Source organism: Anabrus simplex, chromosome 1 (genome assembly GCF_040414725.1).
Source record: "Anabrus simplex isolate iqAnaSimp1 chromosome 1, ASM4041472v1, whole genome shotgun sequence".
In the NCBI taxonomy this organism is placed as follows: Eukaryota; Metazoa; Arthropoda; class Insecta; order Orthoptera; family Tettigoniidae; genus Anabrus; species Anabrus simplex.
Window position 1 is genome coordinate 891,408,536 of NC_090265.1, and position 24,141 is coordinate 891,432,676.

General features: G+C 38.8%; 1 protein-coding gene across 1 annotated transcript in view; it reads left to right on the top strand.

The window, feature by feature from the left end:
- Positions 1-6,242: 6,242 nt before the first annotated feature.
- jumu (jumeau) overlaps positions 6,243-24,141 on the top strand; it is a 72,235-nt gene continuing 54,336 nt past the window's right edge. The window contains exon 1 of the mRNA XM_067148128.2: positions 6,243-6,684. The gene's annotated coding sequence lies outside the window, so the exon portion shown is untranslated. The remainder of the gene's footprint in view (positions 6,685-24,141) is intronic.

The following is a 24,141-nucleotide window of genomic DNA, read 5'->3' on the forward strand; positions in this document are numbered from 1 at the left end:
CAAAAGATGAGCGGTAAAGCAGCAGGAGTGGATGAGGTAACTACGGAAATTACAAAAGCAGCAGGACCAATAAGGCTACAGTGGCCGTATAGATTATTTAGAATAATCTGGAGGAAGAAAGAGATCCCAGAAGAGTGGGGAAAAAAAGGTGATAAAAAGGAATGTAATAACTACAGAGGGATCACCCTTATTGTCCATGTAGCTAAGATATTTGAGAGAGTATTGGATGGAAGACTGAGGAGGAAGCTAGAGAAGGAGAAATGGAAGAAGAACAGTATGGTTTTAGGAAAGGCAGATCAACATTTGACCAGATCTTTACACTAAGACGATGGAGAAAAGATGGGAGGTTGGAAAAGACATAGTGATGACATTTATTGAACTGAGAAAGCTTATGACACTGTGTCCAGACAGTTGGTATGGGACACATTAAGGAAAAAAACAAGGTAACAGAGTGGAAGTGCAAATGATAAAAGCTATGTACCATATAAAAATTTTGTTAGTAGTGCGAAGATTAGTATAGGTAAAACAAAATGGTTTAAAGTTGAAACTGATTCCGACAGGGAAGTATACTATTCCCCATACTATTCATCACAGTCATGGATGAAATTCATGAGAATATTAAACAGAGATTGGAAAGACTGGCAACAAAAGCCATGTTGTTTGCAGATGATATAGTGATACGGGGTGAGGATGAAACGGAAGCGCAAAAACAAGTATATGTATAAAATCAAGTGATAGAAAAATTTGGGATGAAAATAAGCACAGAGAAAAGTAAAACAATAGTGATGACAAGGGAAAGGAAGGAAGGAAGGAAGGAAGAGGAAAGATAAAAGTGAATGGTAAAATTCTGGAAGTAGTTAAATGTTTCAAGTACCGGTACTTGGAAATCGTGATCACAGAAGATGAAAAGATAACTGAGGAAATTGGAAAAGAATACAACAAGCAAACAGCTTCTATCAGAGTGTAAGGGGTATTTTGTGGAACCAAGATGTGCTGAAGAAATGTAAGAAAGTATTATATTCAACCTATTATGAACCCATACTAACCTATGCAGCTGGTTCGTGGACTACAACAAAACGAGAGGGGAGTAGAATACAGGCAGCGGAGATGAAATTCCTAAGAGGTATTGAGGGAAAGACCAGAAAGGATAGAATTAGAAATGAAGATATAAGGAAAAGGACAGGAATCTTGAAACTTTAAGACAGGATAGAAACAACAAAGCTAAAGTGATATGGGCATATGATGAGAATGGGAGAAGAGAGAGTGCCAAAGAAAGCTTTTTCAGAGAAGTTAACAGAAAAGACACCACAAGGAAGACCCTGAAAGAGGTGGACAATTTCAGTGTGGGAGTGCACAGGTAAGAGGGGAGGAAAACCAGAAGATGTAGTTAAAAAAGGAGAAGAGTGGTGGAGAGACAGGCAGGTCCTTGATTTACAACCCGATGCGGGAAGCTGAAAACAGAAAACGAAGATGATGATGGTGATAATCGGGCACACTTGTACCCTTAGTTATCGTATAAATGTGCCCGAGTACGAACATTGCGGGGGTGAGCATCCTCCACATCGGTAGGCTGGTGTAAAGGAGAGATTAGTTCAGGCAGGGACCCAGTCTCATGGGGTATAACGAAATTAACATGAATCCTCTTACTAATTTCAGCATCCAGTCGAGCATTCTCCATTAATTCACTCCCCAGGTATTTAAATGTTTCCACTACTTCCAGGGGCTTGTCTGCAAGTCTAATTTGACCTTTCCCTTCTTTCTCCCCTCTAGTCATAACAAGGGTTTTACTCTTCTCTACACTTATTTTCAACCCACATTCTTCTATTTTCCCATTCACCACATCCAACTGTTCTTGAACCTTCCTGTTGTCTTCTCCTCAAATCACAATATTATCTGCAAATAACAACATGTTCATTTCTCTTCCTCCATATTCTGCTTTTGCTGTTCTCATGATGTCATCCATTACTATTGTAAACAGGATTGGTGATAGAACACTTCCCTGCCTCAGCCCACTAGTTATTTTGAACCAACTCGTCCTGCCAACTTGTGTTTGCACACAACTGCAACATTCCTTGTACATTGCCATGATCATTTTTATTAATCCCTGTCCAATTCCTTTTTGCACCAGACTGTCCCAAACTTTTTACAGTGTGAATGATAATGGAAAAACATTTGGAAAGGACCAAGGAAATCATCTTCATATTCTGTCTTGAATTTGGAAAAAGCTTATGTTACAGTTAAGAGAAAACATGTGTGTGAATGCCTACTGAAAAGGAATGTACCAAAATTATTAGTTAACAAGATAAAAATGTTGTATCATGAGAGTAAAAGCAGTGTACAAATGGGGAGTGGTGACTCTGAAACATTTTATAAATAAAAAGGTCTCAAGCAAGGAAGTGCACTGTCACCATTATTGTTTATTATATTGATGGATTGAAATCATAAAACGTGTAAAACAGAGTATCAGTAGTGATGAAGTGAATGCTTTGGTATTTGCAGATGATGTGGTGATTTGGGGAAAGGGAGAAAAGGAAGTACAAAGGAGAGTGGACATTTGGAATGAAAATTTGAAGGAGTTTAGAATGGTAATTAGTAACAAGAAAACTGTAGTCATGCACTGTGAAAAAGAGAAGCCAGGTGAACATAGATGGAGAACGGTTAGATAATGTAGAACAGTTTACATATCTAGGTAGCATTATTAATGGAAGTAATGAAATCAACCCTGAAATTAATAACAGACTAAGTAAAGGTACAACATTTTATCATCAAGTCAGAGAGCTATTATAGGATAACAAAGTACCCAAGGGAACGAAATTAACATTATATAAACAGTATTTCATACCAATTGTAACATACAGACTAGAAACGCTGGTAACTAATAAGAGACAAGATAGTAAGATCCAAGCAGTAGAAATTAAATTTTTAAGAACTTCGGTTAAAATGACAAGAAGAGATAGAATTCAAAATATTAAAATCAGAGAAAAGCTAAATATAGAAGCGTTAGTACAGAAGATACAGAAAGCAAGACTGAGATGGTTGAGACATATAGAAAGAATGGGAAAGGAACGGGTAGCAAGAAGGGAATTGGAAAGAGAAGTTAAGGGAAAGAGACCAGTTGGAAGACCGAGAAGAAGGTGGATGGATCAGATTTGGAAGGACATTAGAGAAGCTGGATTGGATGTGGCGGAAGTAATGGAGCAGGAAGAGTGGAAGGACAGAAAGGAGTGGAGGAGGCTTGTTAACCACACCCAGGCGACTGGAGTGGGACAATGATGATGATGATGATGATGACGAATGTTGGACAGCCCTGCTCTAGACCAATGGTAAAGCATTCTTAAATTCAAACCTTCATTATTGGAGAAGTCTTCTCGTGAACAGTCGAGATTTTCTTCTGAAGATGCAGAGCAAAGTTCTCTGCAAAACGTAAATAAATTCACCTTGTTTTCTTGACATGGCAAAAGCCCAAAAGGTTATAAAGCTTATATCAAGTCTATAATTATGGGCCGTAAAAGCATCAGTTTAAACAAAATACTGAGGAAAAGATCAATATGAAGTAAGGCAACTGGCACGAGGTAGAACAGAATGATTTAGATGTTGATTCCCACACTGGGGTGAAATGCTGGCAACCAGGAATGAGTTAGCTGGAAAATTTATAATGTCCAATAATGGACCATTTATATTGGTATTATAGAACAGAATCCCAAAGGTGTTTGGAAGGCTTGACACCGAGAGGCATAATGGGGCTGTGAACAAGAAGAAGAAGAAGAAGAAGAAGTTAAGCACCCAGATGGTATGACCTCTGTCTGTGATGATTGAGAAAACACAGCTGCAAAGTAATGTGCAATCTAGGTGTTGTGACTACCTCTTGTATAGGTAGTCAGTTGTGAGGTGCATTTCATTAAGGATGTGTTGGTGATAGAAGGTCCTTTGCCTTAAACATGTCTATACTTTCATCTCTATATTCATTCATGACATCATGCCCACAATTTCACATGGTCTTATTGTTTCAGTTGGTTGAAACTTGGCAAGCAGGGCCAAATGTTGTGTGGCCATGCTCCGCCTTTTGCAATCCAAGACTAAGGATGAGTAATAAAGGAATCACCCCTTCCTTCCCTCCCTCTCTCAAAAAGAAGGAGAAAAGACCTTGGTTCACTTGGTTCCAATTGACTAAGCTCGATAGCTGCAGTTGCTTAATTGCGGCCAGTATCCAGTAATCGGGAAATAGTGGGTTCGAATCCCACTGTCGGCAGCCCTGAAGATGGTTTTCTGTGGTTTCCCATTTTTACACCAGGCAAATGCTGGGGCTGTACCTTAATATTAAGGCCACGGCCGATTCCTTCTCACTCCTAGCCCTTTCCTGTCCATCGTCGCCATAAGACCTATATCTGTGTCGGTACGACGTAAAGCAACTTGCAAAAAAAAAAAAAAAAAAATCCAATTGATGTCGTCTTATTATAGGTGCCTCTGTGGATTAGAGTGTCCGCCTCCAGATCCCAAGTTAGTGGGTTCAAACCCAGTAGGTAGTAGAATTTTTGAAGGGCAGAAAAAAGTCCATTCGACACTTCACGTCATATGTTGTTGGCATGTGAAAGATCTCTGGTGACACATTTGGTGTATACCTGACAAAATTCATTGAATCTCAGCTATAGACGCCCAAGAGAGTTTCGGTTTACTCGGTCTGCCATCTAGTAGGCCTAGAGTAAAATGGAACATCAAAATTGACAAGCAGACAGCTAGATGGCATAAAATTGAAATGTCTGCAAAGAGTAGCTGAGGCCATAGGATTATTATTATTATACTGTATGTGGGCTGCAAGCACCTTTCCTTTCTCTTTTTGCTATTGGTATATCGTTGCACCTACTTGGCGAGTTCTTATGGCAATGGTAGGGATAGGTCAAGGAAGGTGGCGATTGTTGTCTTAATTACGGTATAGCCCCAACATTTTTGTGATGTAAAAATAAGAAGCCATGCAAAACCTTCTTCAGAAATGACGACAGTGAGGTTCGAACCCACCATCTCCCGAATGCAAGCTCACAGCTACGTATACCGAACTGCGCATCCAACACTCAATTTAGGCTATGTAATGTTGTCCGGAAACCTGTTTCAGTGTGATGTCTGTAGGCTAATAGTGTCAAGTTGATTAGGGCCTATTATTTTTTATTTTGTTTCTTCTTGTGTTTTTTTGACATCATACTCTCTTTGTGTGAAACTGAAATTTTTCAGAGCCAAAACTACCGTATTATTACGTTAGATAGTACAGAACAGCTCCATCATTAATCCGGAATAAAAGTAAGAAATCATGGCTAAACACTTCTAGGAAAGACAAAAGAAGTGTTACATCTTTTCCCCTCTCCCGCAGTGGTGTTATTCGGGTTGAGCATACTCCGTTCCAGTCTTCACATAGCTGCAGAGCAGGGAGTCGAACCCGAATTTACCAGGTGAAAAGCTACTCGTTAGGTCCGACTTTGATCGCGGTCGCACAAGCTGATATCAAAGAGCCTTTTCTGAGTGTGCCGTACCGGTATGCAATGACATGTTCAAGTGAAGACCTCGTGGTAGCCAAATATAAAGTTGTAACCAGCCGTCAGTGATATGATGTAAATTTTTGATTAGCTACTCTTTTAACAAATCTGAGAGGCTGCCGTTCTATGAAATACACAGAACAGTTGAAGTTGTTATTGTTGTTCTATTCTATCCTCTTTGGTTGTTATAGCGGTACAGCCCCTACATTCATTAAAATTATGCACACATCTGAAGGTTCCTGAATTATTCATGTATAGCTGTACAGATATTTCGCACTATGTTGTAGTTATACGAGTACGCTAATACGTTTTCTTTATTCCTCCGCTTTTCGATTGCTTACGACCATTCATCGCTCCGAAAACGTGCTAAAAGCACGTGTCAATCCCTTCACGTGTTCTTGTTGGTCAATATTGTCATTTCCCGCCTTTATGTCTCGTACATTTGTGTGCCAAACACCCCTTAGGTGGATTGTCGACATGGAATCGTCTGATAGAGTAAGTCTTTGTTTGAATAAACGCATTTATTCTCATATTTAGACGTGTTTGGGGATTGTATTGTATATTATACATAAAAATTTCTGGATTGATGCCAATGAATAGGTTTCTTCTTGATATAAACAGAAAAATATATTTTGTCGTCATTTGTTGATATTTTGCCGCCTCACCTAAGCAGCCATGTTTGTGTTGTCGGTAAGGTTTGGTACTCGGGTGTGTTGGTAATGTAGTTCCGATTGACATTAGAGCGTGTTTTTATTCTGTATTAGTGAAACTTGTTGTTTTGATGGGAGAATGTGATGTTGCTTTTAATTTATAGGTAACTGTTAATAGAAACACTGGCCGACGGCCTTGTCTTGTTGTTATTCTTTTGAGACGAAAGTTTATTTTATTATGTTCACCATTAGTCGATTTGAACATGGCCTCGTACGCCTCTTTACAACCAACCAATCGAAGGCAACGGCGAAAAGTCTGGGAAGCTTTTCAACCAATGAGAGCATTCAGATTTCAAATTTCAGTCTGTCTTTGTCCGCCTCTCAACAGACATTCTACGGTTCTTCATAGGTGTTCCTGTGCCGTATAGAGTTGTTAAAATTCCGTGTTATACATGGTGGAAATTGAAGGAGATTTTCAAGAACGTAATTTTATTTATTTGGACATAAATCTGGTGAGTACTAGTTGTTTTATTCCTAGTATGTAAGTGAGGTTTATGTTAAAATAGCGGCAAAATCACTGAAAGTAAGTTGACATCCACATTGTGGATTTCGTTGCCGCCAACCCGCTCTGTGTATTTAAATATAAAATATGTTATATTAAGGTTGCCTTTAGCGATATTTTTGCTTTGATATGCTCCATGTATGTTGTTCATAATGATGCTGTAATGATGGATCAATTAGGCATTGGTAACCAGATTTGTTCTTGAATTTCAGTGCTAGTAGCATGTTTTGTTGGACGAGTTCACTTTCTAGTATAGGCGGGAACACTATTTTCAAGGTTGCCATGATGGATATACTCGTAACTATGGCAACGATATCCAGCTAGTTTCTATTTTCTTTCGTACATTTTTATCGTTTGTTGCCGTGAAATACAATGTTATCGTATCATGAATATGCTTGGAAAGTAAATTTTCCATTTTTAAGTGGCGCATTGATGTTGGGAAAGAAACATTGACAATCATAACCTGGGTGGAACTATTGTAGTCCTGTACTTGTCCCCATTCATTAAGTAAATACTTTCCTTTTGCAAGCGTTGTGTGGATGTCTTATCACATTATTTTTTGAATATTCGTAGTAACTTAAACGAATTAACACAAGTTAATATATTCAGTACCTAGCAGGAAGGGAGATGTATGGCAGTGGAGCAGCTAGGTGCTCTCCTTCAAGTTTGATGGTTTATTGTAATGCTTCACGTAAAACGGGTCCTGTCCTCTTGTGGAAAGAAGTGATTGTCGCTATTAACACATGTACAATTCAAGATTGCCATGCTGATGGCATCTTGGATATGACAATAGCCGTCCATTTCATAATATTGACAAGACCTGCCCCTATGGTAAACTAGTTCTCTCAACTTCATAGTTGTGTACATAATAGGTTAAAGGGAAATTGGAGATAACATAAATGCACTCTTACAAAGATGATTGCATGTAATGCAGCATCATTCTGGCTAAAAGGACATAGTGAATTTGTCTGCTTTCTTTGATGAAGATAGGCTAGGATTCTGAATAGTACTTTGCCTTTAACCCGTATTTGCCCTATCATTCGGTGGATTGTTGCGATATATTTCATTAGCACATTTGTTTGCAACCTAGGACGATATTTATTTCATTTTTCATTTTAAAAAATCCCCATCACACCAGGCAAATGCTGGGGCTGTACCTTAATTAAGGCCACGGCCGCTTCCTTCCCACTCCTAGCCCTTCCCTGTCCCATCGTCGCCATAAGACCTATCTGTGTCGGTGCGACGTAAAGCAATTAGCAAAAAAAAAACCCCATAGGTTTTCAATGTTGACACATGACAGCGTGGGTGGATAGGGAAAAGATTGGTTCAATGAAGGTACATTTCTTTGTATTTTAAGCTCGTATGAATGTAGAAATCAAGAATTTACAAAAGTATTTTTCACACAAGTGTTGAATAAGCTCTCAAAAATTACAAAATACATTATTAAAACATAACTGAGTGTCAGTTTGGTATCGATTTTTATTATTATTAAACAGAATAGCGCAGAAATATGCAGAGTTTATTCCTTGTTGTAGTCTATCAGTGACTACTCTTTTTGCGCAATTGCTGGCTATAATTTCACACTTCGCAGCCCAAAGTTTATAACATTATACGGAAGCGAAAATAATGCAAATCTTGCTTGCAATTCCTTTTAGAGGAGAGATGTGTTCATTGTGATGTCTAGGAACCCACCATTCCATCCCCAGAAGTAAATTTACTTTTATAAAAAAACAAACCCCATGGCGCAACAGCCCCGAAGGACCACGGCCTACCAAGCGACCGCTGCTCAGCCCGAAGGCCTGCAGATTACGAGGTTTTGTGTGGTCAGCACGACGGATCCTGTCGGCCGTTATTATTGGCTTTCTAGGGCTGTATTCACAAAATACGACTCCGAGTAGAGTATCGCGGAGTAACTACTAATGTTAACTCTGAGTAACGGTATTTCGTGAACGTTTGGAGTGAATACAGAGTAACGGAATATGGCTAATCAATTAAGGAAGGTTATTTGTTTTATCATAACCTCATTTGCGAGGAATTTAATGTATAATTTCCAGATGAGCTGCTTCATAGGAACGTGCTATACGAGTTATTACTACTTTCCTCGCTAAATTGTGCCTTAAAAACAGTATCAGTTATTCTTTGTCTCGTAGGAACAATCTGATTACATTGATGATAAATACCGATACACCGGCTCCGCACTGGTGCACGATAAGCCATTTAGGACAAGTAACTGTAAAGATTATGTCGTTAACAACTACGACGAAACTGAATTTAAACAACATTTCCGATTGCCGGGGTCAGCATTCGAACATTTACTCTGAGTCTTTGGCTCTAAACTTTCTAAATCCAATATCGGGAAACGAGGAAGACCATTGCAAGACCCACGAAAAAACTTTTGGTTGTAATTTGGGTCTTAGCACTTGATCCGTACAGACCCGTTTCGTGAGAGTTATAAATGCACTGTGTGATATTTCTGATCATATAATTAAATGGTCAGTTACGTATTATACATTTACCAAGGAAATCTCAAAGTTGAGGTTAATAAATCAGCTGATCATTCATAACATGGGTATTCTTATAAAAATTTGATCATGTTATTTCTGCCGATTATTAAAATTGGTACCTATTTTTCCTGTTTTAAACAAAAATATCCCCCTCTTTATTCAATACATAACACCCTTCTTCGTCAACAACTAGAAAATCATTTGAATTCATTGCCATGTCAATATACTCGCAGTTAATATTTTTTACCGCCACCAATGAATGCATTACTGCTTATGTCGAGTTAAATTTACCCACCTATTTACGCAGAGTAAAAGTAGTATACTCTGAGTTAACTCGAATGCATTTTCTGAACACCTTGTAGAGTTAACTCTTTACTTTTGTGAACGAATAGAGTTAACTCCGAGTTTACTCACATGGAGTTGGAGAGTAGTATTTTGTGAACGCAACCTAGACCGGGGCCGCCATCTCACCGTCAGATAGCTCCTCAATTGTAATCGCGTAGTAGGATGAGTGGACCTTGAACCGGCCCTAAGGTGCAGGGCCGGAAATTGAACCCGGAGCGGCCATTTACTTTATAATCTAATAAAAATAAAATAAAATATGTCCAAAACAAAAGTAATGGAGTGCAGTCGAACGGCAGGTGATGCAGGAAATATTAGATTAGGAAATGAAGTCCTAAAGGAAGTAGATGAATATTGTTATTTGGGTAGTAAAATAACTAACGATGGCAGAAGTAAGGTGAATATAAAATGCAAACTAGCATAAGCAAGGAAGAGCTTTCTTAAGAAAAGAAATTTGCTCACTTCAAACATTGATATAGGAATTAGAAAGATGTTTTTGAAGACTTTCGTGTGGAGCGTGGCATTGTATGGGAGTGAAACATGGACGATAACTAGCTCAGAAAGAAAGAGAATAGAAGCTTTTGAAATGTGATGTTACAGAAGAATGCTGAAGGTGAGATGGATAGATCAAATCACGAATGAAGAGATACTGAATCGAATTGGTGAGAGGAGATCGATTTGGCTAAATTTGACGAGAAGGGATAGAACGATAGGACACATCTTAAGACACCCAGGACTTGTTCAGTTGGTTCTTGAAGGAAGTGTAGGTGGTAAGAACGGTAGGGGTAGACCAAGGTATGAATATGACAAGCAGATTAGAGCAGATGTTGGATGCAATAGTTACGTAAAAATGAAATGGTTAGCACAGGATATGGTGGCATGGAGAGCTGTATCGAACCTGTCTATGGACTGATGACTCAAAAACCACCTAATAAAGAGCAGCACCTGCCATCATCCATATCTAAAGTAGCTACTCATTCTCATTGGTCAACGTGAACAGAATGTGACGTCATTGCCATCATTGCTGATAAATACATTTCATTACCAACCCCGGCTGAATAAAAGCACAAACTAAAAACACCATGTAAAGGAAACAATGTGAAACCAGTCCGGACCAATCGTGCTTCCACACAAAACTAGAGGCCTAGGGCCGCTTTGCGGCTTCTAAACTGTCCAGATCCTATCCTGACGTCCGCACGTAAGAATCAATCCAGATCCTATCCTAATGTCCGCACGGCAAGAACCAGTCCAGACCAATCGTTTTTCCACATTAAACTAGAGGCCTAGGGCCACTTCACGGTTTCTATTCGTCCAGACCAAGGATCTTAACCGTCCGCACGTCAAGAACCAGTCCAGACCAATCGTGTTTCCACACGAAACTAGGGGATAAGGCCGCTTCGAATCGTGTAACAATAATCAGCATCCCCAGCTATTCAAGCACCATTTACTCATTCGTTCCTAAGTACAGAAGTTTGCAGCACTGAGCACCGCTTCCTGAGCGTGTAAACAAATGACAGTCGTTCCGTGCGCAGCTGAACGTAGAAAGTACTGGACTGCGAGGGGTAAAATATTGATCAATTGCTGAAATGATATCGTTCACACTGTTTACTGCACAGGATACATATACAGCCTATAGAGGGCTCATGGAAATCTTTTCGCGCGCATAGTTTATGATGAAAGCCGTGAATTGTCAGTCTGTTTAATGAGCTCCGTAAGTTGTTCGGTCTGGTCTAACTCCTGTTGATCATGGCTTCAGTGGAGTAGAAACTTAGATCTATTTCCTCTTTTTTTCTTCTCAATTGTAGGAATTCTGCTTCCTATTTGGTAGAAGGTAGCTGCAGTCTAAGTTCTTCTATAAGAAAAGGCTCCTGTGCTAGTACATATGCCATTCTAGATATGCCTAACGTTCGTTTGAGAAATCTGGCTTTCACGTTCTCTGTGCAATTTAAATCATTTAACGCAAGATGATCCCAGATTAGTTCCAAACCATAAGTGTTTACTGGAACAGCCTTTGCTTAAAAGAGGAACATTGCTGTGGTTAAAGACAGTTTTGTAGGTTCATGTATGTCATAAATGCTCCTAATGGCTGCCAATGCCCTTTTCCTTTTATGGATCTTAAATGACGTTGACGTTGGTTGAAGCGTGATGCCGAGGTATTTAAAGGAGATCATCTTCAGCCTCTCTTCTTTGTATGTTATGTCGACACCAGCTGGTAATCTTCCTCCCTCTCTGAAAACCATTTGCACTCTTTTGTCCAGGTAAGTTTGCCTTCAGCATATTTTTCAAGGCTGTCCATAGTTGTCCAAGGTTGCCTTTTGTTGTAAGAACCTATTACTAGGTCATCAGCATATAGGTACAATTCGGTTGAGTTATGAATTATTTTTGTAATGTCTGCTGTGGTGATATTGAACAGAAACGGACTGATAGGATCACCCTGTAATACTCTGTTGCACTGTTTAACAGGATCTGAAGATTTTTTGTCATCATGAGTTCTTCGTTTTGTGCCAAAAGGTTGTTTATTTACTTTCAATGGATTATCATGACCAATCACGTTTCCTAATTTTGTAATCATTATGGGCGTTCGAAAGTTTTCATGAAATCGACAAATACGGCAAAGAACTTTCCTTTGGGTAATCTTAATACATCTTGTGTGTTGTCCAACAGGTTTTTAGTGGCGTGAAGTGTTCCTCGTCCTTTCATAAAACCGAACTGCTGCTCTGGTATATGGTCCCATGTTAGAATGCTTATTTTTTCAGCAAGGATTTTGGAGAATACTGTGTGTATGTTATTTTCTAGGGCAATGGCTCTGTACGAATTTGGGTCTTCTCGATCCCCATTTTCTTCATATAAAGTTTCGATAATTGATTCTCTTCCACTCTGTGGAATTATTCCTTTTGCGAAACACATTAAATAATGGAGTCCATACAGGTGACAACATTTCTGAAGTGCCTTTTAAATTTTCGTTGAACACACCATCAGGGCCTGCCGCTTTCTTATTCTTCGTATTTAGTATCGCATGTTCAATTTAACTTGAAAGAAGCTATGAAGGTACGAGGAGTCTGGATTGTTTATTTTCTGAAGAACCACAGCCGTTTCTAAGTTTTCCTTATTTAAAACTAGCTGATGTATCCGTGATTTGCTATGGAATTCTACATTGTGTACAGAATTCTAGGTTAGGTAGTGTACACATTGCGAGTGAGATTGTATTAAATTGTATACCCTAGCAACGCGACGGGGAAGCCACCAAACATCTTTATGTGAAGACTAGGTTAGGGAATTTTAATTGTAATGGTAGACTCTCTTGCCTACCATCATTCACAATCAAGTTTGAGGATTTTCATTTTAATGGCAGACTCAACTCTCCATCTGCATATATATATATGAATTATACCTTAAAGTTATACCTTAAAATCCTTGTAGAAGAGAGATGTGTTCATTACGAGTGCCAGGCTCCCACCCCACTCAACCCACCCAAAAAGGTACAGTTTCTTTTATAACCTAATGAAATATTTCACGTGCCATTGTATTATCAGCACACTTTTTCTGGATATTTTTTTGTACGGGGATGAGGAGTAAGGAGGGAGCTCTCTCTGTTCCGGTAGTGCTGCCAACTGAGTGAAAATGAAATAGGAATTGAATCGAGAATATGATCGATCGATACGAAGTTTCTAAACCGTTATTATCTTAAGCCAACAACTGTGTCACACACACACATAACATTTCTCGATGTGAAACTTGTTCCTAGCATGAATTCTATAGTTTGGCTTTGCTGTGTAAACAATAACAGTACTAGTACGTAAAGTGTACGCCAGATGTCGCACAGCTATGCATAAGCGATTAATAGTTTGTGTTCAAAGGTTGCCAGTACGAATCTCGAAGATTGCCGAGGTCGACCGATTCAGCACTAGGGTGTAAATATATCCAGAAAATGTGTGCCGATAATACATTAGCCAGCCAGCTACGAGCACAGGCGTTGGTCGACATGTCATTTCCAGAATTTCTAACTCACTTCTGTTACCAACCCGTGCATAATAAAAACGTGGCAAAAGGCTCGGCAAGAAAATAATGTAATTTATACTCCGCACGGCCTTACTTCTAAATTGAAGTTTTGCTAAACAAATGAGCATCACCTTTCCTCTGTTGCCAGCGCACTACGCCCGCGAGAACAGCTGATGCAATACGACCGCGGTAAACAGCCATATATAGTAAAATGTGATACCGTACTCAGAAAAAACAAATACATATAGATTGAAAACAAATTCATAAAATCTACACTTACTAACAACATCTGACACTAATAAGAGAATATATTATTCAGAATAAAAGAGAATGAGGAAATAACACATCACTCACCGCCAATGGCTGGCACAGGAAGGAGGTTATGGCCTACAGAGGGAACACTCCACTGATCTCGGAGTCACTGGAACCCTCCAACAATGAATCATTGTCACTATCACCAGCTCCCAAAGATATTATTAAACTTTCGACAGAGTTCTCCAGTACATCTTCATTTTCCCATGCCTCGCGTATTAATCTTTTTGTACTGTGCACAACTTTCCTCCAGTCATCGGCACTGACATTCGCCACAGCTTCGGCTAACAGGTTTTCCACCTCGGGTACAGTAAAACGCTTATTTTTGGTTGCAACATAACCCTTAACCTGAGCCCAAATCTTCTCTATTGCATTGAAATGGCAATAAGGTGGAAGTTGAATAACTTTATCTCCATGACGTCGTGCAATTTCGTCCACGACATACACTGGAAATTGTGGCTTGTTTTCTTTCACAAGCTGCAACAGTTCATCTTTCTGCATGTCATCCCGCACAGGAATGTTGTGCCTCCTTAACCATTCAGCAAGAATTGACTTCTTTGCTGCCATTGTCAGAGCTTTGTCTTGAATTATGGAATGGTAGGGGGCATTGCCCATTATTATTGTACAATTTTCAGACAGGTTATTCATTAGTGTGTATTCAAACCATTTCTGAAAATTGACACTATTCATCTCCTCGTGGTAATCGCCAGTCTTCTTAGATCTCGGAACATGTAAAGAGTTAGGTACAAATCCGTATGCGGTACCGGCATGTAGCACAATAATTCTTCCCCCCTTTCCAGTGGGCACTGCCATTGTACCTTCCACAGAATCATCTGTCCAGCCTTTTCCTACGGTATGGTTTGCATTAATCCATGTTTCATCTAACCACACAATCAAATCAAAATTTTCCTTCATAACGTCCCTTAAAAACCGGCAGCGCCACATCACAATATCACTTCTCTCCATTAACACTCACCGACCGCTTAATTTCTTGTAAGGGAATCCCAGTTTCTTTACCACAACATTCAGTGAAGTCTTGCTTCCATTAAATAGTTCGCTTTCCTTCAGAGACTCGCGTAGCTTCGCAAGAGTAGGGTGGTCTTTTCTGCGTTAGTAGTCATAAATATAACGACGAATAGCATCTTTCTGGAAACTGTCCAAGTTCGTCACTGGTTTGGCCCAATTCCTTTTCTTACCTGGCGTTTCAAACTTAAAGAGGATCCAGGAGATTGTTCCTCAGCATGGTATTTCTCCTTTCCAACTGCCACTACTGTGTATTTACTTCGGTAGTGTTGGCAGTTCTCTGTACAGCTTGTCCTAAAGGAAGCAATGTAGCACCGTTCTCCTTTTCTTTCTCAAAGTACTCGCTCACGTTGGACACAATTTCACGGGCCTGGCTTCTCAGGGGCGTGCCTTGTCCCACACCTCTCGATTTCTTGCCACTTGTCTTTCCCAAACTACACTGAGACATGGTAAACACGACGAACTAAGTACACTGATACATGGACGTAAATAAAACTACAGCTATTTAATAATTAAACCTGTACTGTACTTATGCTATGCTAAACTGTAAACTATGCTATACTGTACTCTACTAGAGAGATAAAACTTATATGAAAAAATGCTAATTACTGGAGGAAAATGCAAATGATTGCGAACCGTACCGAATACCATACACGTTCAGCGCGATAGGTTAACCACGTGGTGAATGTAAATATCAGACTCGGCAACTAGGTTTCGAGATCGTGCTCTGCCAATATAAATCAATATAAATGGCAGGTTGGTATTGGTTGGATGTCTATGCTTCGGTGCACAACCACCAGACATTGGCAAAATCGGCCTAAACGTCAATTTAGAAGTAGAGCCGTGTGGAGTATAGTAGCTGTAATTTATCTTTGCAAATCCAGGCCAAGCTCTGTCATGAGAACAGTGACCCCCTTTGGGGGCCACACTCTCTTCGAGAGGCTCTTAACTATCACCGCGGCGCATACAGCCTGCATGGCAAGAACAAAATATAATTTAGTAGCTGAAACCTATCTTTGCAAATTCAGGCCAAGGCGGGGGCCTCACTCCCTTCGAGAGGCTCTTAACTATCGCCGCGCCGCATACTGCCTGCACAGCAAGAAAAAAGTTAATTTAGTGGTTGTAACCTATCGTCACATTTCTTTGGACATTTCCTTAACAGTTCGCAGATCGCTGGCAGATCATCAAGACTCGCGTATCGGCAATCCCGTGAACTAAAAGTAAAAGAGCATCACCCACCGCTGAGCCTCCGTGTATAGCGAGCGGAGTGAGTACAGTAGGTCTCTGCCTTTACATCTTCAGGAAGACTGCCTTAGAGGTTTTCCCAACTGAAATCAACATAGGTCATTACAGTAGTGCCAGTAGGAATGCCGCGATTGAAAGCAATGCTATCATATTAAGTAGGAATGTCGCGATTAAGAGCATGATATCATGAAGTACTTGATCAAATGAAAAACAACACGTTTTCTTACTTTTAACAAACAGTAGTACGCTGCCAATCTAACAATCCAAAGTTTCAGGGTTGGAATGACCAGGCCGCAGACAGCCGTGAACACTTCTCTGCCATTATTCCGTTAAATGTGCACACTGCTCATTCCGATCAGCGCTTACTGTGACGCTCGTTTTTTTTTTTTTTTTTTTTTTTTTTAATGAGCAGTGTCCACACATAAGGCAGAGGCTCACTTGGTAGTAGTATGACCTGGTTTAGAATTACAATTTAGGCCTATTCCAAATTCCAAATTTAAGCACAATTCACTAAATAACTCAAAATTTATCCTTGAAAAGAGCCGTTTCTTAAGAAAAGCTTCTTCCTCTTCACTTTTATTAAATTCTACATTCATTTTATCCCAAGTTTGCAGTGAAGAGGGTGTTTCTCCTCTAGGATGGGGGGGAAATTTGCCTTCAAGTCAGATAGATTTTTCTGCCGCCAGTGTAATGAATTGAGATTTTCCGACTCATCATGTATTTACAATGGGTGATATGTATAAAGCGGAGACGTATCTCTTGTCTCATAAATATTAAGACATGTCTCAAATGTACATGAATAAAAAAGCGATGTCTCGGCAATGACCTTTGCTCCTTGAGACACAGCTCGTTAGCAGATTCTCTCGGAGACACATCTCCAAATGTATATGAATAAACTGGAGCTTAGTCTCTCTGAATGGAGACTGATCTCAGAATTTCTTGAGACTGCCCAGAAGGTGACTCAAGGCGATAGAATCAGGCTGAAAATGTGATGGCGGAGTTCATGATGGTTTTACAACGGAGAAGAAAAAAATTATAAAGCATGAAGAGATTCTCTTGAACATGATTTTAAAGACTCTACCGTTTCCGGAAAGAATATGTGGAATGGTTAGCACAACATTTTCTGGAACCAATACACGAGACATTCATATAATGATAAAGATGATGACGATAGCCATTAGCGATAGGATTTACATTCATCATAAAGTCTAAAATGTTCAAAATCAAACCAGAAATACGCAAAACTGTGCAACATACAATTCTGAAAATTTTCTTAGTAATTATTAATTTCATTATTCTTAATCTATTCCACATTTGTGATTTTATTCTATTCACAAAATACGACTAACGTTTTATAAATAAAATTAATTCGCACTCACAGAAAAGGCCAAAACAAAACATAGCTATGTTTAAGATATGACTTACAATTATTCACTTTGTCCTGCTCCTTAGCTGAATGGTCAGCGTAGTACTCTTTGGTTCAGGGGGCCCCCAGGTTCGATTCACGGTCGAGTCAGAGATTTTGACCTCAAATCCTCAACATTCCTGCAACTCGCACATAACACTATCCTCCGCTACAATAACACAGCAGATGACACCCATCCTCGTCGGAGGGCCTGCCTTACAAGGGCTTTGCCAGGCTAGAAATAGCCGCACAAAATTATTATTATTATTATTATTATTATTATTATTATTATTATTATTATTATTATTATTATTCACATTTTGATATCTGGAAGGATATTTTTTCAAGTCTGAAAATTATTGCTCTCTATCACATGTTGGCCAAATGGTATTGAACGAATGTGTGAGTATCTTTGGTGCTGGTGTAAGCTATCCCATTTGTTTTCTTAAAGTGCCATAAAATCCCCTGTCCATGCCTTTTTCAATTGCATTCTTTCTAAGTGTATAAGTTTTAACCGGCGGCTCGTGCCCTTGAGAAAAATATGCTATAACTGGTTTCACAGCATTTAACAGATTCGCATGATGACATTATTCAGCCAATGATTTCCTGCCTCTATGAGTTGCTCTTTCTCAACCATCGCACCAAAATCTCACTTGCGCCGAATACTACAAGGGAAGCATTTAGTTTGGATCAGACGGATTTCGATGAAACATGGATGAATTGTCAATCCACCTGTCTTAAATTTATTGCTGATATTCACTTTGTCATAAAATCAACGGCATTGTTATAATTAATTGCTAAAGAACAGCTGGGTGGTTTGCAGCTGTATTGACCTCGCATATGCACTGTAGAAATGCACTGATAGTACTATTTTAAAGAAATGCACTGATAGTTCTATTTTATTAAACAGTGCGCTTTAGAGTGAAAATTAGATTTTAATAACATGAACAGAATGTCTTGCTCGTCAGACCCATTTTACTAACATGCACAGTATATGAATATTTCAAAATATTAGGCTTTTAACACTTCTTTGTCGTTTACAATTGAAGCTAAAATATGTAACATGAAATCTTCATCATTTGTATATAAACTTGCATGCTATAAATATCCTTAAACTTTCGGATTCTTCTTGAGAGTCATTCATTTGGTCACACTGCAGGTAAACTATATAACGTCAATCATGCAGCCATGTTCTGATGTCTTAATTGATCATCCTGCCCTGTTTCATTATAATCGCTGCCATCTACACACCACGTTCCATTTAAAACTGGAGCAAGAATTAACTGTCAATAAATACCGGTACAAAAATATTGTTTCACGGCAGAACGGTTATCACCATTGAGTTCCGAATGTCTATAGCTCATAATGTTACTAAGTTTCATTGCAATTTGTCCAGTCGAAATCAAACAACTCCCTTGTTATATTCGTTTATAAATGTGGATAGCATGTTGTATTATTTCTATGTTTTGAAAGTTTGAAATTTAGACAGTTTATGCAACAGTATATAGCTATTGGTTGTATATTATATACTGGATGAGTTGGCCGTGCGATTAGGGGCGTGCGGCTGTAGTGGGTTCAGGCCCCACTGTCGGCAACCCTGAATATCGTTTTCTGTGGTTTCCCATTTTCACACCAGGCAAATGCTGGGAGTGTATCTTAAGGCCATGGTCGCTTCCATCCCACTCCTAAACCTATCCCATCGTCGCCATAAGACCTATCTGTGTCGGTGCGACGTAAAACAAATTGTAGAAAAAGTACATTCTATGCAGAAACACCCCTAGCTATGCACAGGTATGATCAATAAACTCTTCATATTCTTGAAGAATGAAGTACAAAGCGCGTTTAAAAATTGTTTGAGTGACTTTCAATGACTGCAGAAAATTATGCATTTGAATGTGGATCCTAAATGTGATGATAAATACAATGTAACTTCTTACACAATAATATTTAATATCTTGAAGGAAACTTGCAAGAATTGAAACCTTAAATCAGTCGTTCCCAAACTCGGTTGCAAATATACCAAGTATACGAGCCACTACGTTTATGTGAGCCTAGAATGAATTGAAATAATAACTGTAGCGATTATTGAATATTGATTAATACGAAAGTTATAGTTTGCAGAATAGGCTCCCAAGTGAAACACAACTGAAGAAGAAAAAGCTGTCAAGAACTATTCTAAATGAAAAAAAAATATTGGTAGGTGTTCCATTTTGGTTATACTTGCTGGCTCTGCTCTTTTCTCCCTTTTTATGTAAAAGATTTTCCATTTGCAGTTGCAAAACCTGTTTTTGCACTGAAATGAGTTCTTCTGGTTTTTTTCGAGAACACACGGTCGCTTTTCAATCTTTTTTGCTTGTAAATCTAACTTTCATCTGTTCCAACAAAACCACTCTTTGTAGCTCTGAGATTGTTAATTCATTCGTCAGCTGACAGATACCAGGGCCAGTGTGCGAGACTCATCTCAAGCAGGAGACAAGTCTCGTTAGCAAGAAGCAAACTTTATTCATATCCATGACGAGTTGTGTCTCGCAGGTGACTTCCGTCTCAATCCTCCTTCGAGACTTGTCTCCCAGTTACATCGCATTTTTATTCATATCACCCAATGATTAAACATTTTAGGGTCCACCTATTCAATACAATAATAATGTTGTCTAGATGTAATTACAACATTCTAAATTTAAAGGTTTTAAAGGGGACTTTATAGAACGCATAATTAGTAAATTTAAACATCGTCATCACACTACTTTGATTAAAGATAAACAAAATTAAAAGAAGTGGCGACATTTATGTTTAAAAAAGATCATTTATGCAATGGGGTCACCGGCCTCGGGGATTCTGGCAGAAATTTATTTAGATTTTCCAGAAGATACACTAATAATTAATGACCAATTCAAGAATATACTATTTTGGTCCAGGTTTGTAGACGATACGTTTGTTATACTAGATGAAAGTGTGACTGGACGCTTCAATCACTCTTTATAATCTTAATGCGATAGACACCCATACAAAGTTCACTCTGGAATCGGGAAAAGAAAAATCCATTAATTATTTGGACCTGAAGATTAATAGGCACTCCTCGTAATTTTCTTCCAACATTTATAGAAAACCTACACAGACATCCGTCACAATACGTGAAGATTCGAGACACCCTCAAGCTCACAAATATGCGACCTAGAATAGCCTGGTGAATCGTTCCTTCAGTGTACCTATTAGTACGTTTTTCATGGCGATTGAGATCGATTTGAGTACACTTACTGTATTGAATACGATCCCCGTTTACATGTACAGTAGTTGAGTATCGTATTGAATCCGCCAGGCAACATCGACGTGTAAACGATGCAGAATTGTAGAAAAATCAATATCGCCTAAAATTTAAAAACGCCAAATGCAGTACAGTACAAATAAATAGTAGAAGCCCAGGAGATAACTTTCAGTTTTGAAAGTATGTGTGGTATTCCAAATGTAACTGGTGTGTTAGGTGGAACGCACATTTCAATTTCACCCCCAATAGAAGGTTATCGTGATTTTGTTAATCGCAAGGGGTGGCCGTCTTATAATATGATTGCAGTTGCTGATCATTTATACAGGTAAATATATTTACTGGCTTATTATATTTGTTATTTTGACAGTACTTTGATGATGACGATTCCGTCAGAACCAGCCAAAACAAACATGGAGTGTGTGTGCAGCCGTTTTCAATACAATCTCAGTACGATCCGCGTTTACATGGAACTCAATTCGAACCGAGTACGATACGATCCCAGATTTTACCGTATCGACCTTGAGACTCACTCCAAACTGAGTCTCCATTTACATGGCGTTTTCAATACGGAAAGTGTACTCAGATCGATCTGAATCCTGCATGTAAACATACTGTATGTCTAAGTGCAACTTGAACTAACTGAACGTCATCTGGTCAATGGCCAAGGCCGACGGTTTTAAAGGGGACTTTATAGAACGCATAATTAGTAAATTTAAACATCGTCATCACACTACTTTGATTAAAGATAAACAAAATTAAAAGAAGTGGCGACATTTATGTTTAAAAAAGAGGTTTATAAGATCACTGATATTTTTAAGAAACGGAATGTCAGGATATCTTTCAAAACAGATAATAAGTGCAGAAGTTTTACATAATACATCAGTAATTAATAGAATTAATCCATACTCCAAGTCTGGGGTGTATATGTTCAAATGTAAGGACTGTGGCAGCAGATATGTAGGACAAACTGGACGTAGTTTCAGTGTTAACACCTTAACACCTTAATGCTGTGAAACATAATAGATTCTCAGCTGAAAAACCCAGTCTTATTTGATTTCTTGATCACACTGCTTACTAAGTTAAGATTTCTAGAAAATTATACCGTTTTTCGAGCTCTACGTAATAGTTTCTCGTATTATTTTTGTCCACAACTTCTCCCGGACCCTCCTCCGTTATCGCTCCTTAAGCGTTTCACCCTGCCACCCCTACTTCCCCTCCTTAACGCCTCTCCGCGCAACCCACGACATGAAGAGGCCACGCTCGTTGTGTTGCAGCCGCTGCGCGAAGTCTACGGCCATTGAGGTGAGTTTACTAAAAACCTGTTTAATGTGACAAGTTTTGTAACCAGTCTCCCTTCGTTAATATTGGACTTTCATCATTGCAGGTATCCGGTATTGAACTGAGAAGCTTAGTCCGTTTAACATATTCAGGGCAAATATTGTCACAGTTCTACCTAATCAGACAACAACACAAGTTTTACTTTCGCTACGAGCACCAAGTTTCAGAAGATGGCGTATTTTACCATTTATAAGATAAATAACGAAACACGAGTTTTATTGGCATAAGATTTTTAAAGTATTATACCTGTGTGATGAACATTTTAATACCATAAATTTGAATTCAGATCTATACTGTTTAATCGGATATACTAGAGCTTATCTTAGAAGAGGAACAACATGGCTTTAGGACTGGAAGAAGCACAACAGATCTGATAATTGCTTTGAGGATGTTGGCAGAGAAACACTTTACCAGCAGATGGTCGAACCGGCCCTAACTGTATATTTCATTTCAAAAAAACTTGTCGCGTCAATGACCCATAGAGTTCAAGCACTTAAAAAGATACGAGGTGGACACACAAAATATTAATGTGAGTTGATTTTGATGTGATATGTTCTGTACGACTTAATTTAACTTTTAAACTAAAAACGTTTAGTAAACCAATGAAATATAGCTTCTTTGTTGTTGTTTTGACATGCATTAACGTAAAATTTGTAGGTGGGGATATTTTTTTGGACCAAACTGTATTTAATAACAGCAACTATAATTTATTTATTGACATAGCAACGAATCAGTTAAACAGCGTACCCACCCAACGTTCCTCTCTCTTATTTGGTAGCAGTTATAAAGAACTAAGTACGTATCTAGTGACAAATGAACATCAAACAGCGGTACCTTTACTGGTGAGAGTTAGGTAAATATTTACTCTTCATGGAGAAGTTCAGAAAAAACACAATTAGAGGCCTGTTTTGTTTCTTGTTTTTGATGCTGATATGGTAATAAGATAAATTTTGATTCAGTCAGTTGATGCTCCCCATGTACATGCTGACTGAATTACTATTATATACTTATTTTCAGCATTACTCTATCTTCTCAGATGTCTTACAGACACTACATCAGACGCAGTTGAGGCTACTTTAACAACATTATCATAATCACTGTAGCATATGAGCGTGATACCTGAGTTACGTTCTGGTTGTTGGTGGTAACTACCACATTTCTCTTTTTTTACAGAGATGAATCTTAGGAAGTGGAGCATCCTCCACTCATTTCTGGCAAATGGTACGTGTACTTTCATGGTCTTTCTCCTGCAGCTTTTCCAACAACCAAAAGGATGTTAAATAATTCTAGAAGAACAAGCTGAGTTGAGTACCTTCTGGTAGTTCTGAAATTAGTTCCATAACAACTGAGCCACCTAGTCCTGATTCTGATATTGTGTTTGCAAGTGGCCACTCCTTACTAAGTCCTTGAACTAGATACCCGAAACAAGTCGGTGAAGCTCAGACTTCATACACTAAACGTATTGGTTTGCCATAAATAATTTGCTTGGTGCCGTGTCTTCCAAGATCGGGACCATTAAAAATGCGCATCACCGTAGACAGAGTTCATTTCAGAAAGAACACAATTAGAAGTCTGTTCCATTTATTGTTTTTGATGCTGTCAGTGTAATAAACTAAATTTTGATCCAGTCAGTCGATGCTCACCATGTGCTTATTATGTGAAACTACTAAGATACCCGTGCTTCGCTACGGTATTATACTGAAATTTATAATTGAATGTTTATTGTTTTATATATAATCTGCTGAAATTCGTGATCTGACTCGTTTTTTGAGAGATTACGGGAAAGTTTTTCCCATTTTTCAATCTTTCTTTCCAGCAATCGATTTCGTACTTCCCGGGCTGGGGCCAGGTATTCCACCCGGTCAGTTGGGTCCCTAAATCTTTGCCATCTTTTCCTATAAGCATTTTTAATATGGATCAAATCCTTGAGGAGATCCGGCGTGGTTGTCTTGGGTGCCTTGGCGGTACTGAACCTGC